Genomic DNA, 11,547 nt, shown 5'->3' with positions numbered 1-11,547 from the left:
CTATCCCGCAAGGGCATTGGGTAGAAGACTCCAAGTAGATTGGGCTAGAGATCCAAGGGAAGGCCCTAGGGTTCTCATGAGCCTTAGGGTAGATTTCGAGCCCATGGGCTAAGTATGAGCCCGCTTATCTTTGTAAATATTAGAATAGTTTTTTCCTTCGTGTGGGCCTTGTATTTTGGCCATTCTAGTAGTGTAGGGTTTTAGCCTTGGATTTCGGGGCATTTTGAGTTGTCTTTGTAATAAGGACTTTTTTTTTGTATTTTCATGTTTTTTGTCATGGGGGTGAGCTTAGCTATTATAGGGGGTGTGTAGCTAAGTTCTAGCTTCTCATCTCAAGGAGGTGAGCTTAGCTATTAGAGAGGTATGTGTAGCTAAGCTCTAGTTTCTTTAGGAATCTTCTTAAGGAAGCTTCTCAAGGAGGTGAGCTTACTTATGAGAGGGGTGTGTGTAGTTAAGCTCTAGCTTCTCAAGGAAGTTTTCTCAAGAAAGCTTCTCAAGGAAGTTTTCTTAAGAAAGCTTCTCAAGGAAGCTTCCTAGTCTATAAATAGAAGCACGTGTAACACTTGTTGTAACTTTGATGAATGAAAGTCTTATGAGATACACTTCAAAGTTCCACTTCTTTCCCTCTTTTATTCCTTCAATTTCGTGCTCCCCCCTTCTCTCTTTCTTTTCCTCCATTAAAGCATCCTCTTCAAGCTTCTTATCCAAGGCAATTCTTGGTGGTGAAGCTCCTTCTTCCTTGGCTTATTCCCTAGTGGATGATGCCTCCCCTCTCCTCTTTTCCTTTGCTTTGCGCTGCATCTCCATGGTCGAAAATCACCATTAAAGGACCCCATTGAAGCTCAAAGATCCAGCCTCCATAGAAGCCCCACAAGCAAGTTTCCATCAGCTGAGTTACTAGGTGTACCAAGGCATCAAGTTTTCCCTCAAGCTTCTTATTTTTAGCAGATGAAGATGAATCTGCGGCCACATCATGGACTCCTCTAAGGACAATATCATCATTTCTTGCACTGAATTGTTGGGAGTTGGAAGCCATCTTCTCAATCAGATTCCTAGCCTCAACAGGATTCATATCACTAAGAGCTCCACCACTGGCAGCATCAATCATACTCCTCTCCATGTTGCTAAGTCCCTCATAGAAATATTGTAGAAGGAGTTACTCAGAAATCTGGTGGTGAGGACAACTTGCACACAATTTCTTGAATCTTTCCCAGTACTCATACAAGCTCTCTCCACTAAGTTGCCTAATGCCTGAAATGTCTTTTCTGATGGCAGTGGTCCTAGATGTAGGGAAGAATTTCTCCAAGAACACCCTCTTAAGGTCACCCCAGCTAGTAATGGACCTGGGAGCAAGGTAGTACAGCCAATCTTTCGCCACTCCCTCCAGAGAATGAGGAAAAGCCTTTAGAAAGATATGATCTTCCTGGACATCAGGGGGAATTCATGGTTGAACAGACAATATGGAACTCCTTAAGACTCTTATGAGGATCTTCACCTGCAAGACCATGAAACTTGGGCAGCAAATGTATTAGTCCAGTCTTGAGAACGTATGGAACATCCTCATCAGGATATTGAATGCACAAGCTTTCATAAGTGAAGTCAGGTGCAGCCATCTCCCTAAGAGTCCTCTCACGAGGAGGAGATTGAGCCATATTCTCAGTATGAAAATTAGCAGCCGAATGCTCAAAATCAGAATGTTCAGAATCACTAGCAACAGAATGCTCAAAATGCTCAAAACTGCACAGAATGATCAGGATGCACACTATGCCTAACTAATCTATGAGAGGTTCTATCTATTTCAGGATGAAAGGGTTGTAAATCACCTGGATTGCCCCTAGTCATGCACTACATGCAGCAAATCATGTATTTCTCAAACAAGCACCAGGGGTAAAAAAGGGGTAAAACTACAACTATACTCAAACGATGTCCAAATGAGCTAAAAATTTGTGAGCAACACCCTAAAATCATGAAAAGATAGCAAAAAAAATTTTAGACAAAAATTCAAAGTCTGACTATGAAAACTGCCTAAGAAAAGTTTATAAAAATAGGACAATAATACTTCACAAATAAAAAAAACTTAGTAAACAACTGATTTTTTAAGCATGAGAAACCGCAACCGGCACTAGTGGGTTGGGGCTGCACCGGAAATTTTTTTTACCCGAAATTCATATATAATAATAGTCATTCTGATAACCGGAGCAAAAGTTATGGCCGTTTTGAGTTTTGCTAAAAACAAGTTCCCAATTTTTTTTTGTATCTCTAAAATTCAGCCACACCAAGTGCTTCTGGTATTTTTCACACAAAATATGGATCAAAAGAACTACCACACAAAAAATCAGCCAAAAATAACAACTCTAGCTATCAAAACAAAAATCTCCAATTAATTGGCAAAATCCGACATTGTTCATAGCATTATTCACAGCACTTTTTACCTCTGAACAGGGGGGGAACCATGAAATTTCACCCTTAACAGGGGGCACCTAAAACACACACAAACAACACTAAACAACAGAACTACACACAAAACAACTAAACTCTGCAAATTAATCACATAACACAGATTTTATAAAAACACACAGAAACAAACACAAAGACACAAAAACATAATTATGAACGTTTGGACCACTACTCCCTGGCAACGGCGCCAAATTTGATCAGAGCCGTACCCAAATCAAATAAGCATTAAAATGCAGTATCTAGGAAGTGATCCTAGGTCGTCTCTGATGCAATCCTACCCCGCAAGGGCATTGGATAGAAAACTCCAAGTAGATTGGGCCAGAGATGCAAGAGTAGGCCCTAGGGTTCTTATGAGCCTTAGGGTAGATTTCGGGCCCATGGGCTAATTAGAGCCCACTTATCTTTGTAAATATTAGATTAAGGTTTCATTATTTTTGGGCCTTGTATTTAGGGCTCCATAATGTAGGTAGGGTACCCTAGAAATATAGGATTTTTCAGCCCTTGTATTTTAGGGCACCTAGACTAGTTTTTGTATTAGGGGTAGTTTTGTAATTTCACATGCACTAAGTGGATATTTGATGTGTGTGGTTGGAAATAAATTTAATTGAATTGGTAGAAGCCCAATCCAATTAAATTTTAGAGGGGGAGGTGAGCATTTGCTTTCTACACCCCATTGCCACATCATATAGTCACACTTTGTGCATGTCCTTCATGCTTTTCATGCCTCATGACACCTAAGCACACTTAGTGGAGAATCTTGGAATTGATCTTGGATTAGTGGGCTGAACCATAACTAAAATTCACTAATCATAATTAGTGAAATTTTGGCTCCAAAGTTTGGCTCCACAAATTCAATTTCAAATTCAAGTGAAATTTGAATTTCCCTCCAATTTTGTGTGACACTTAGGCTATAAATAGAGGTCATGTGTGTGCATTTTTTTCAACTTTGATCATTTGAATATTAAAATTCAGATTTCAAAGCTCATTTAGAGCACAAAATTTCGTGCTCTTCTCTCCCTCTCCCTTCATTCATCTCCTTCTTCCTCCAAGATCTTATCCATGGCCTCCTATGGTGGTGAGCTTCTTCTAGACTCATCTTCTCCTTGAAGTGGTGTCTCCTCTCCCTCTTCCTTCTCCATTCCGCTGCCATTCATCTTCCAAGAAGCAAAGGAATCCATTGATGAAGAAGATCCTAGGCCTACAAGCTCCAATGGAGCTTGCATCATGTGGTCCACCAGCGACCGGTTATGAGTGCTGAAGAATTTCTTTAGATGGTGGCCTGGCCAGGAGTCCAGCCTTCTCCTTTGGGAGGGGGTGAGTGTTCACAGCCGGCAAGTGTACCGGATCGCACAAGTAGTATAAAACGGTAAGAATCGAGTATCAAACTCTCGGGGAACTTGTGTTATCTGGCAAGCTATTTCGGTGAATAGGTGTCTGGTATGAAAAAATGATTGTGGTTATGAACAGGTATGTAAACTATCTATGCAAAAAGAAAGAAAATCACGCAAGAGAAATGTTGTGTAAAAACAAGTAGAGAACGCGTTGGTCTTCCTAATAGGTTCCTGATGCTAAAACAGATGTTCTCTATCTAACAATGCTCATGTATTCATATGTTATCTCCTGGACTACTAGACCCCGATTCCTCATGATAGCCTAGCCTAATCCTGAACAAGCCTCGTCCGCAGATTCCTCTTTTAAGACTAAACTCAACCAGGACCGCATTAAGACACACATACACAACTAAGTTCTTGTACCCCGATTCCTGGTGATAGTACAACAACTTAGCCCCGTACTATTAAGGACTTTAGAATCAGACCAATTTCCACTATTGAATGACCCTAACAAAGCATGCCTCTACGTGATCAACATAAAGGCATACTAGAATGAAAAACAGATAGCACAGAGAACACACAAAACATCATTACATAGATAGAAATATATTTACATTAGGTACCTACAGGGAAGATCCAACAGAGGATTTAGCTTTCGATAGCCGGGAAACTTCCTTTACAAGACAAAGAAGAACAAGATGAAAGATTGCAAAAATACAAGTGGTGAGGATGTCTCCTTCACCTCTAGGATCTCACAATCACTCATAAACTCATCTCAAGCTCTCAGAACGACTTCTGCTTTGAGCGGTGCACTTGATGACCTGGAGTGGTGCGCTCAGCGAACCTGACAACTCATCTTCTTCTGGCTTCTTCCTCGCGCTTAGCCACTGAGTGTCATGCTTAGCGAATGCTCGCTAAGCCAGCAGATTGGCTTATCGAGAAGGTGAAAACACCACTTTTGCCAATTTGCCTAATTAACCTAAAATTGAGAGAAATTGATTATTAAACACACAAAACAAAAGTATAAATTATCTATTACCTATATTTAACTGAAAGTACTTATAATATTACAAAACAACTATAAATTGGAGAAGTTTGATACAATATACACAAGTTTTATGCACAAAAGTTAGTCGTATTCATCGACTAACAGTGAGGCCTCCACAGCCCAGGTGCCTCAGCCTGTGCAGGAGGATGTTTCTGATGACATCTCAAAGCCCTCTCCATCAGAGTCTTTTATTGTTGAGGATGGTCTAGCTACTCCACAGGAGGACACTGCAGCAATTACCCCACTGGTGACTCCACAGCCTCCACCAGAGCATATCATTTCAGAGTTAGACCTGTCATCTCCTCAGCCTGAGCTTGAGCCATTTGCACTAGTGCTAGACTTGCCTATTTCTCAGGATCTACCATTTACACCAGGATTGGACCTGAATGACGCTGCACAGGATGATTAACAGGATCATGATCTTTATTTTCTTGCACTTTGAACAGTTTATATTATTCTATCTTCAGTACATTTTATGTTTGTGTTTCAGTTTTTAAATTTCAGTTCAATTTTTAAATTTTAGTTCATAGTTATATTTTGTTTGGTAGCTTATATAAAAGCTTGATTGAACAGTGCACTTATATTATTCAGTGGTTGATGTTTGATTTTGGAAATTAGTGTTTGTTGTTGATTGGAATGCATAAATCATATGCTTTGAATGAGCATGCAGTCATTAGAAGAGAAAGAACATGGAATTAGGATCATGACTGAAAATGTTAGTTGGTTTGTCAGGTTGATTGTGAAGGAACACGTTAGCCACAACCCGGTGAGAGTGTGATCTTTAATTGTGAGAGAATGACTAGCAGTAAGTAATGGTTTTTGCATGAATCTCAGAATTTGGAATGAATGCATGAGTTTGAAGATGATGAAGGCCATGTTTTAATTGAAAGTAGCCACTTAGCCAAAAAGCTTACCTTGTGTATGAATGATTTATCCCTTGCACCCAGTTTGAGCTGAAAGTATGATTGTTTGATTGAACCTTAAGTCTGTACAGTTTATCTCCTTCTACCTTGTCTTGGGTTGTAGGAAAGCATCATTCATGAAAGGAAAATTTTGGTTCAAAGAAATTTGCCCCAAATTTGGGGGAGTTTATTGGGTGAAAGCTTCAAACGGTAAGAAATAATAGCACATATAGGAGTTAATAAGCACAAAAATGTGTTAAAAAAAACAAAAAAACTGTAAGTAGTAAATAAAAATAAAAACGTATGTTGTTATTCAAGAAAAAGAAAAGCTAAGTGCGGAAAGGCAAGTAATAGAGTTGGAATAAAAAGAAAGAGGTTAATCTATGGATGAATGCTCTCCTAGAACTTAAGTTTTGCATCCTAGAAAAACCATGATTTGTTTGTAGCCCGGCCTCATTACAAGCCTAGTAAAAGTCCTTCGGATTCAAGTTTGTGTGTTCTTCACTGTATGGTATGAGATGAAGTGCAAAGATTAAGACTTATGTTAGTTGTTAACTGATGGATAGCCTAAACACTTGTGCTTGAGTGAAACAGTGACCGTGAGGCTTTGGTTGATGATCCTTCCTTGATATCCGTCATTCGTACTAACTTATCTCAGTGGTGTTTCTTAATAATCATGTTCACATCTTTGAAAAACTGAATTTCTTGTGAGAAGTTGTTGATGGAAACATTGAATGCCATTCATGTCATGTGATTGAATTCTTTGGAATAAACACATTAGTGAAGAATCACTGTGAATTTTTGTCACTTGAGGAAAAGAGAACGGTTCTTTCTTTGCTTGAGGACAAGAAAAACTATAAATTTGGGGGAGTTTGTTAGTCTTCGTTTACGACTAACTTTTGTATAAAAAGGAATTTGCTCTCCAAGCACGCGCTTAGCGCGTTATCGGCTCGCTAAGCGAGTCATCTATCGCTTTCCAGGCTTAGCACTAAGCGTGACATTGAGATCAGGAAGCCCTTTTTAAGCCTGATTTGCACAAAATTAAAAGGAGACCCGAAAAGAGAACTTTACACAAGAGAGAGGCCTGAAGAGTGTGAATTTCAGAGAGCTTAGAGTAGAGCAAGGGGCCAAGTTTTCATCTTTTAGGGAGATTAGTGAGTTTTTTAGAGATTGTGAGATTCCTAGAGGTGAAGGAGACATCCCTACTCCTTTGTAAGCAAGCAATTTCTCTTGATTCCTCTTCTTTAGTGTAAAAGGAGCTTCCTTGCCATGAAAGGCTAAAACCCTCAGTTGGGGATTCATACTGAGTAGTTGATGTAAACTCTTTTTCATATCTAATTAAGGTTGTTTTATGTGTTCACTGCTTCTATCTATGCTTATTTTATGCATGCTTGTGTCTTGATCCCCCATTTGTGTGTGCTGTTAGGGACTTTAGCATTGGGAAATGCACTGTTTCCTTAGAACTTAATAGAGCAGGGACTGAATAACTGCATTGCTAGGGATAGTGTGCAGGGTTTTAGTTTTCTTTATTATGTTGTGAGTATAATGCTGTTTAACTTGGGCTAACTTCAACAAAAGCGATCTACGAACGAAGTTTGATTTAAATTAGTCCCAACGCTAGAGGAATCGGTGTTTGGTATTTTTGTCCTTAGCATAGAACACAGGAACATCTTTAATTAGAAAAACATCTTTAATTGCATCAACTTACTCAGTAGGAGGACCCAATGCCTTTAGATATATGTTTTCACACTTACTTGTCCTTGTTTATTGCTTTTACTTAGGATAGAACATACTTTTGCTTTAATTCACAATCGTTAATTTCTGTTTGCAAATGCTTGCTTACTTAACAAAACTTTGCTAAATGAACAAGTTCCCTGTGTTCGATACTCGGTTCATTCCGTTTTAATTATTTTACTTGGCGACTCGATGCACTTGCCGGTAAGACCACTCCCATATAAAAACAAGTAATACCAATTTGGAAGAGGGAGTAAACAAGTATTTTGGTCGAACAAGTATTTTTAAATTTTGACAGTTAAAATAGATCTAATCGATTATAAAATCAGGTAATCGATTAATTTGTCAAAATCCCATTTGTTCTGCAATTCCAAAATGGTTAATCAATTGTCATAAAGGGTAATCAATTAAGTTCAAGAATATTAGTTCTTTTTGTGCTGATTGGATAATCAATTATCACGTGTGGTAATCGATTGTAGAATCACGCATAGAGCTTCTCTTTGTAGTTTGACCTCTCCTTGTAGTGTATTCACATTGTTGCCCCTCCTCCAAGATCAATGGATTCCCTAAAAATTGGTTGATGGCATCTATGTCATAAGGAATCCATTGGCCCCACACTTTGGAGCGCTTATCCAAAACACCTTCCTCAGTAGGGCAATCATTTGCATAGAATTCCAGGACAACTTCAGGGTCATATTTAGGCATGGGCTTTGCAGGTTGTGTCCAGTGCCTCCTAGAAATCTTTGTTTGGAATTCAAAATGTTCACCCTCAGCTAATTGGACCCTTCTTTCCTTGAGGAAAGACCAATCTTTGGTCTCTTCAAAGCGGCATTGATGTTCCTCACTAAAAAAGCGGTGTCCATCAAATTCAAACTCTACAGGTGGAGCTATGCTAGATCCTTTTCCTTCAGTGGTCTTCCTAGCTCTCTTAGAGGTAAGTTTCTTTGGAGCCATCTGTGATAATGACAAATCCAACTAGAATTTTAGCAAAAATTATTTTTCATAGCCATTTTGAATTGGTCAATTTTTGGCAACCAAGAAGTCAATATGTTTGTGAAAATTCAATCCAAACAGCAATTTAATGTTTAAATAGCAATTCAATCCACCCAAATGCAGCAATTTAAGTCCAAATAAAATGTTGGACATTCAAACCCAAACAAGTTCAATTACTCACTAACAACTCATGTAATTTCATTTTAGGGAAATGTTGTAATTTCAAGCTCAATTCACAACCTTTGCATTTAAGTTAACAATATGAGTTGATCTCATACTTAAACTAATGACTAAACATGTTGATGCATTAAGATTTTAAAAGAGAAAATGGTATAGCCATTGCAACATTTTATCGCACACTTGGTGTGCACACGTTTAGGCATGTATAAATGAAGGATTGAGAACAATGAAAAAATTCAAACAAGTAGAAAAGCAAGAGCAGACCTAACATTATTCAGAACAACTCAGCTTTTGAAAAAGTGATCATCCATTCATTCAAAAATCTAATTTTTATTTCATTAAAAGGAAAGTGCAAAAATATCAAATAACACATGAACAAAATGCGAAAATTAGATAGAACATGTTCCTTACCTGAATGAGATGAAGTGAAATGTAGAAATTGAAGCTTTGTATGTTGTTCTGTATGCCCACAAAGCTTCATCTAGCTTTTGGGACCAATCCTTCCTTGATTGAGCAACTATTTTTACTAAGATTTTCTTAACTTCCCTGTTAGAAACTTCAGTTTGCCCATTGGTCTGAGGGTGCTAAGGCGAGGCTACTGATAAGTGCCAAATTTCAGTTATTTTTGGGATTAAATTGTTAGCACTTATCCTTTAATTGTAATAGTTTTCTTATAAACTACCCTTAAAACTAGTTGTAACTATATATTGTACATTTACTAATATTTTTGTTTAAATATGAAAGATTCATCCATGATTTTGTAGGTTTTTGGTGGTTGTTTGTTAGATCTAGAAATAAAGCTAAAAGGAAGGGCCAAATGGTCTTTTCATGAACATTTGTGACTCTAAATTCACCTAGGCTAGTATCTAGCTCGCCTGGTCTAAGAGAAAACTTTGGCCCTAAGAAAGCCATTCACCTGGGCAAGCTCCAGCTCGCCTGAGCAAGCTGATACCTTCAGCCCTAAGCAAGCAGCTCGCCAGGGCGAGTTTCCCCTGCACTAAATGGCTTTTTCTATAAATAGCCATGCATGGGAAGAGGAAAAAAGATCCAGAACCTTAAACCAGAGAGAAAAATTTAGAAGAAGAAGAAGAGGAAAAATGGAGCCGAGACATTGCAGAGTTGTGATCGTGAATCACTTTTTCGTCATTTCTCTTATTAGTCTTGTGCTCTGCACAATGATCAGTTAGTTTTTCTTATGGATCGGATGTAATCTTTGTACCCTTATGTATCCCTTTTGATATTATATATGTATTAATATTTTCTACTCATTATTGGTAATTTCATTCTACTCGTACTGCTTGATTCTATGTAATCAGTAGTGTCATGAAATTGGATTCTAAGTGAGACTGGAAAGTAATCTTAGAATTTGAACCAAATGATTTTACTCTTTACCTTATGTTTCTAGGAATAGAGCATAACGTTTTGATTGCAAAAAGCACGAGAATCTAATTGTAATGATGGGATATTTACTGCATATGCGAGGGATCGATATTTAGTAAATATTCTTAGGTTCCAAGTGCGAGGAATCGACTTGGGATAAATATGTGTGCATCAGTAATGTTAGAAAATGATTTATACATGTTAATCTTATTAGGATACTAAGGGTATGAATGATGAAATCCAATCCTATGTTTTCTTGAATTAATTTAAAATCTTTATTATTATTTCCGTAGTTTACGTATTTTTGATGCATTAAATTATATTATTTTCGTATTTTCTGTATTTTCTTTATTTTCTGTAAATCCTTATTTTTACTTTTCTTTTACTTTAAGTTGTCTTTAGTTAACCAAACCAATGACATTCGATTAAATTCGTACATAACTATTAAACTGATTACCTTTATCCGAATGAATTAAGTAAACTCAAGTCTCTATGGAGACGAACTCTTTTATAAATGTGAAACCTACAACGACAATTGGTACGCTTGCGAAAAGTCCTAACAAGTTTCTGGCGCTGTTTCAGAGGACCCGAGTCATCCGCTTAGTTTTTTCGGATTTAAACTTTCAGTTTGATAGGCTATTTTCCTTTGTAAATTCCTTTTGATTTGTTATAAATTGCCTTTTATTTTTTCTTACCTTTGTACTTATTTCATTCATTTTTAATTTTGTATAATTTTTTTCTTATTTTTATTTTCACTAACCTTGGTGGTTACAGTTTGTTGTAGTATGTCCTTTTTTCCTTTATGCGAGGTAAATTTCTTGCAGATAAATTGCCATTTGATCCAGAAATTACTAAGACTAAAAGGAAGAATAGAAAGAAAAAGAACCAAGCAACCACTATAATTCCAGGTAAATCTTCTTCTTCAGATTATCTTTCAATGGATAAGCCACTTGTAGAAAATAACATGGCTGAAAAAGGAGAAAGAAATAGACCACCAAGGAGGACTCTGGGTGACTATGCTTATCAACAAGGTCCAAAACATTACAACAACATAGGCATTCCTCCTTTTAGCAATAAGGCCGTGGAATTAAAGCCAACACTGCTTAGTCTAATTGGCTCACATCCCTTAGTTGGAATGGATCATGAGGATCCATACACACATTTGTCTACCTTCATGGAACTATGCAGTACTATGGATGTTGAAGCTATCTACCTTAGAGCTTTTCTATTTTCATTAGTAGGTAAGGCAAAAACATGGCTCTAATCACATCCAAATAAAAGCCTCAACACTTGGGAAGAGGTGGAGGAGAAATTCATAACGAGGTTCTTTCCTCCTTTAAGATTTATCAGCGTAAAATCTGCCATTGCAACATTTTCCCATGGATCTGATGAACCTCTCTGTGAGACATGGGAGATATTCAAAGCTTTGCTGCAAAGGTTCCCAAACCATAACTTTCATGATGCTACACAATTGCATATCTTCTATATTGGTTTGAAACCTCAAACCAAGATGATCCTTGAT

At 37.6% G+C, this 11,547-nt stretch overlaps 1 non-coding gene across 1 annotated transcript; it reads left to right on the top strand.

Annotated features, from left to right (window-relative positions):
• The first annotated feature begins 1,166 nt into the window (after positions 1-1,166).
• On the top strand, positions 1,167-1,273 carry LOC114372716. The gene has a single exon (XR_003658285.1). It is a non-coding gene; the product is annotated as a small nucleolar RNA R71 (small nucleolar RNA).
• The last annotated feature ends 10,274 nt before the right edge of the window (positions 1,274-11,547 follow it).

The sequence above is a fragment of the Glycine soja genome, chromosome 10, assembly GCF_004193775.1.
Source record: "Glycine soja cultivar W05 chromosome 10, ASM419377v2, whole genome shotgun sequence".
Classification (NCBI taxonomy): domain Eukaryota; kingdom Viridiplantae; phylum Streptophyta; class Magnoliopsida; order Fabales; family Fabaceae; genus Glycine; species Glycine soja.
Note: the sequence above shows the minus strand (reverse complement) of the source record. Positions and strands in the feature narration are given on the sequence as shown.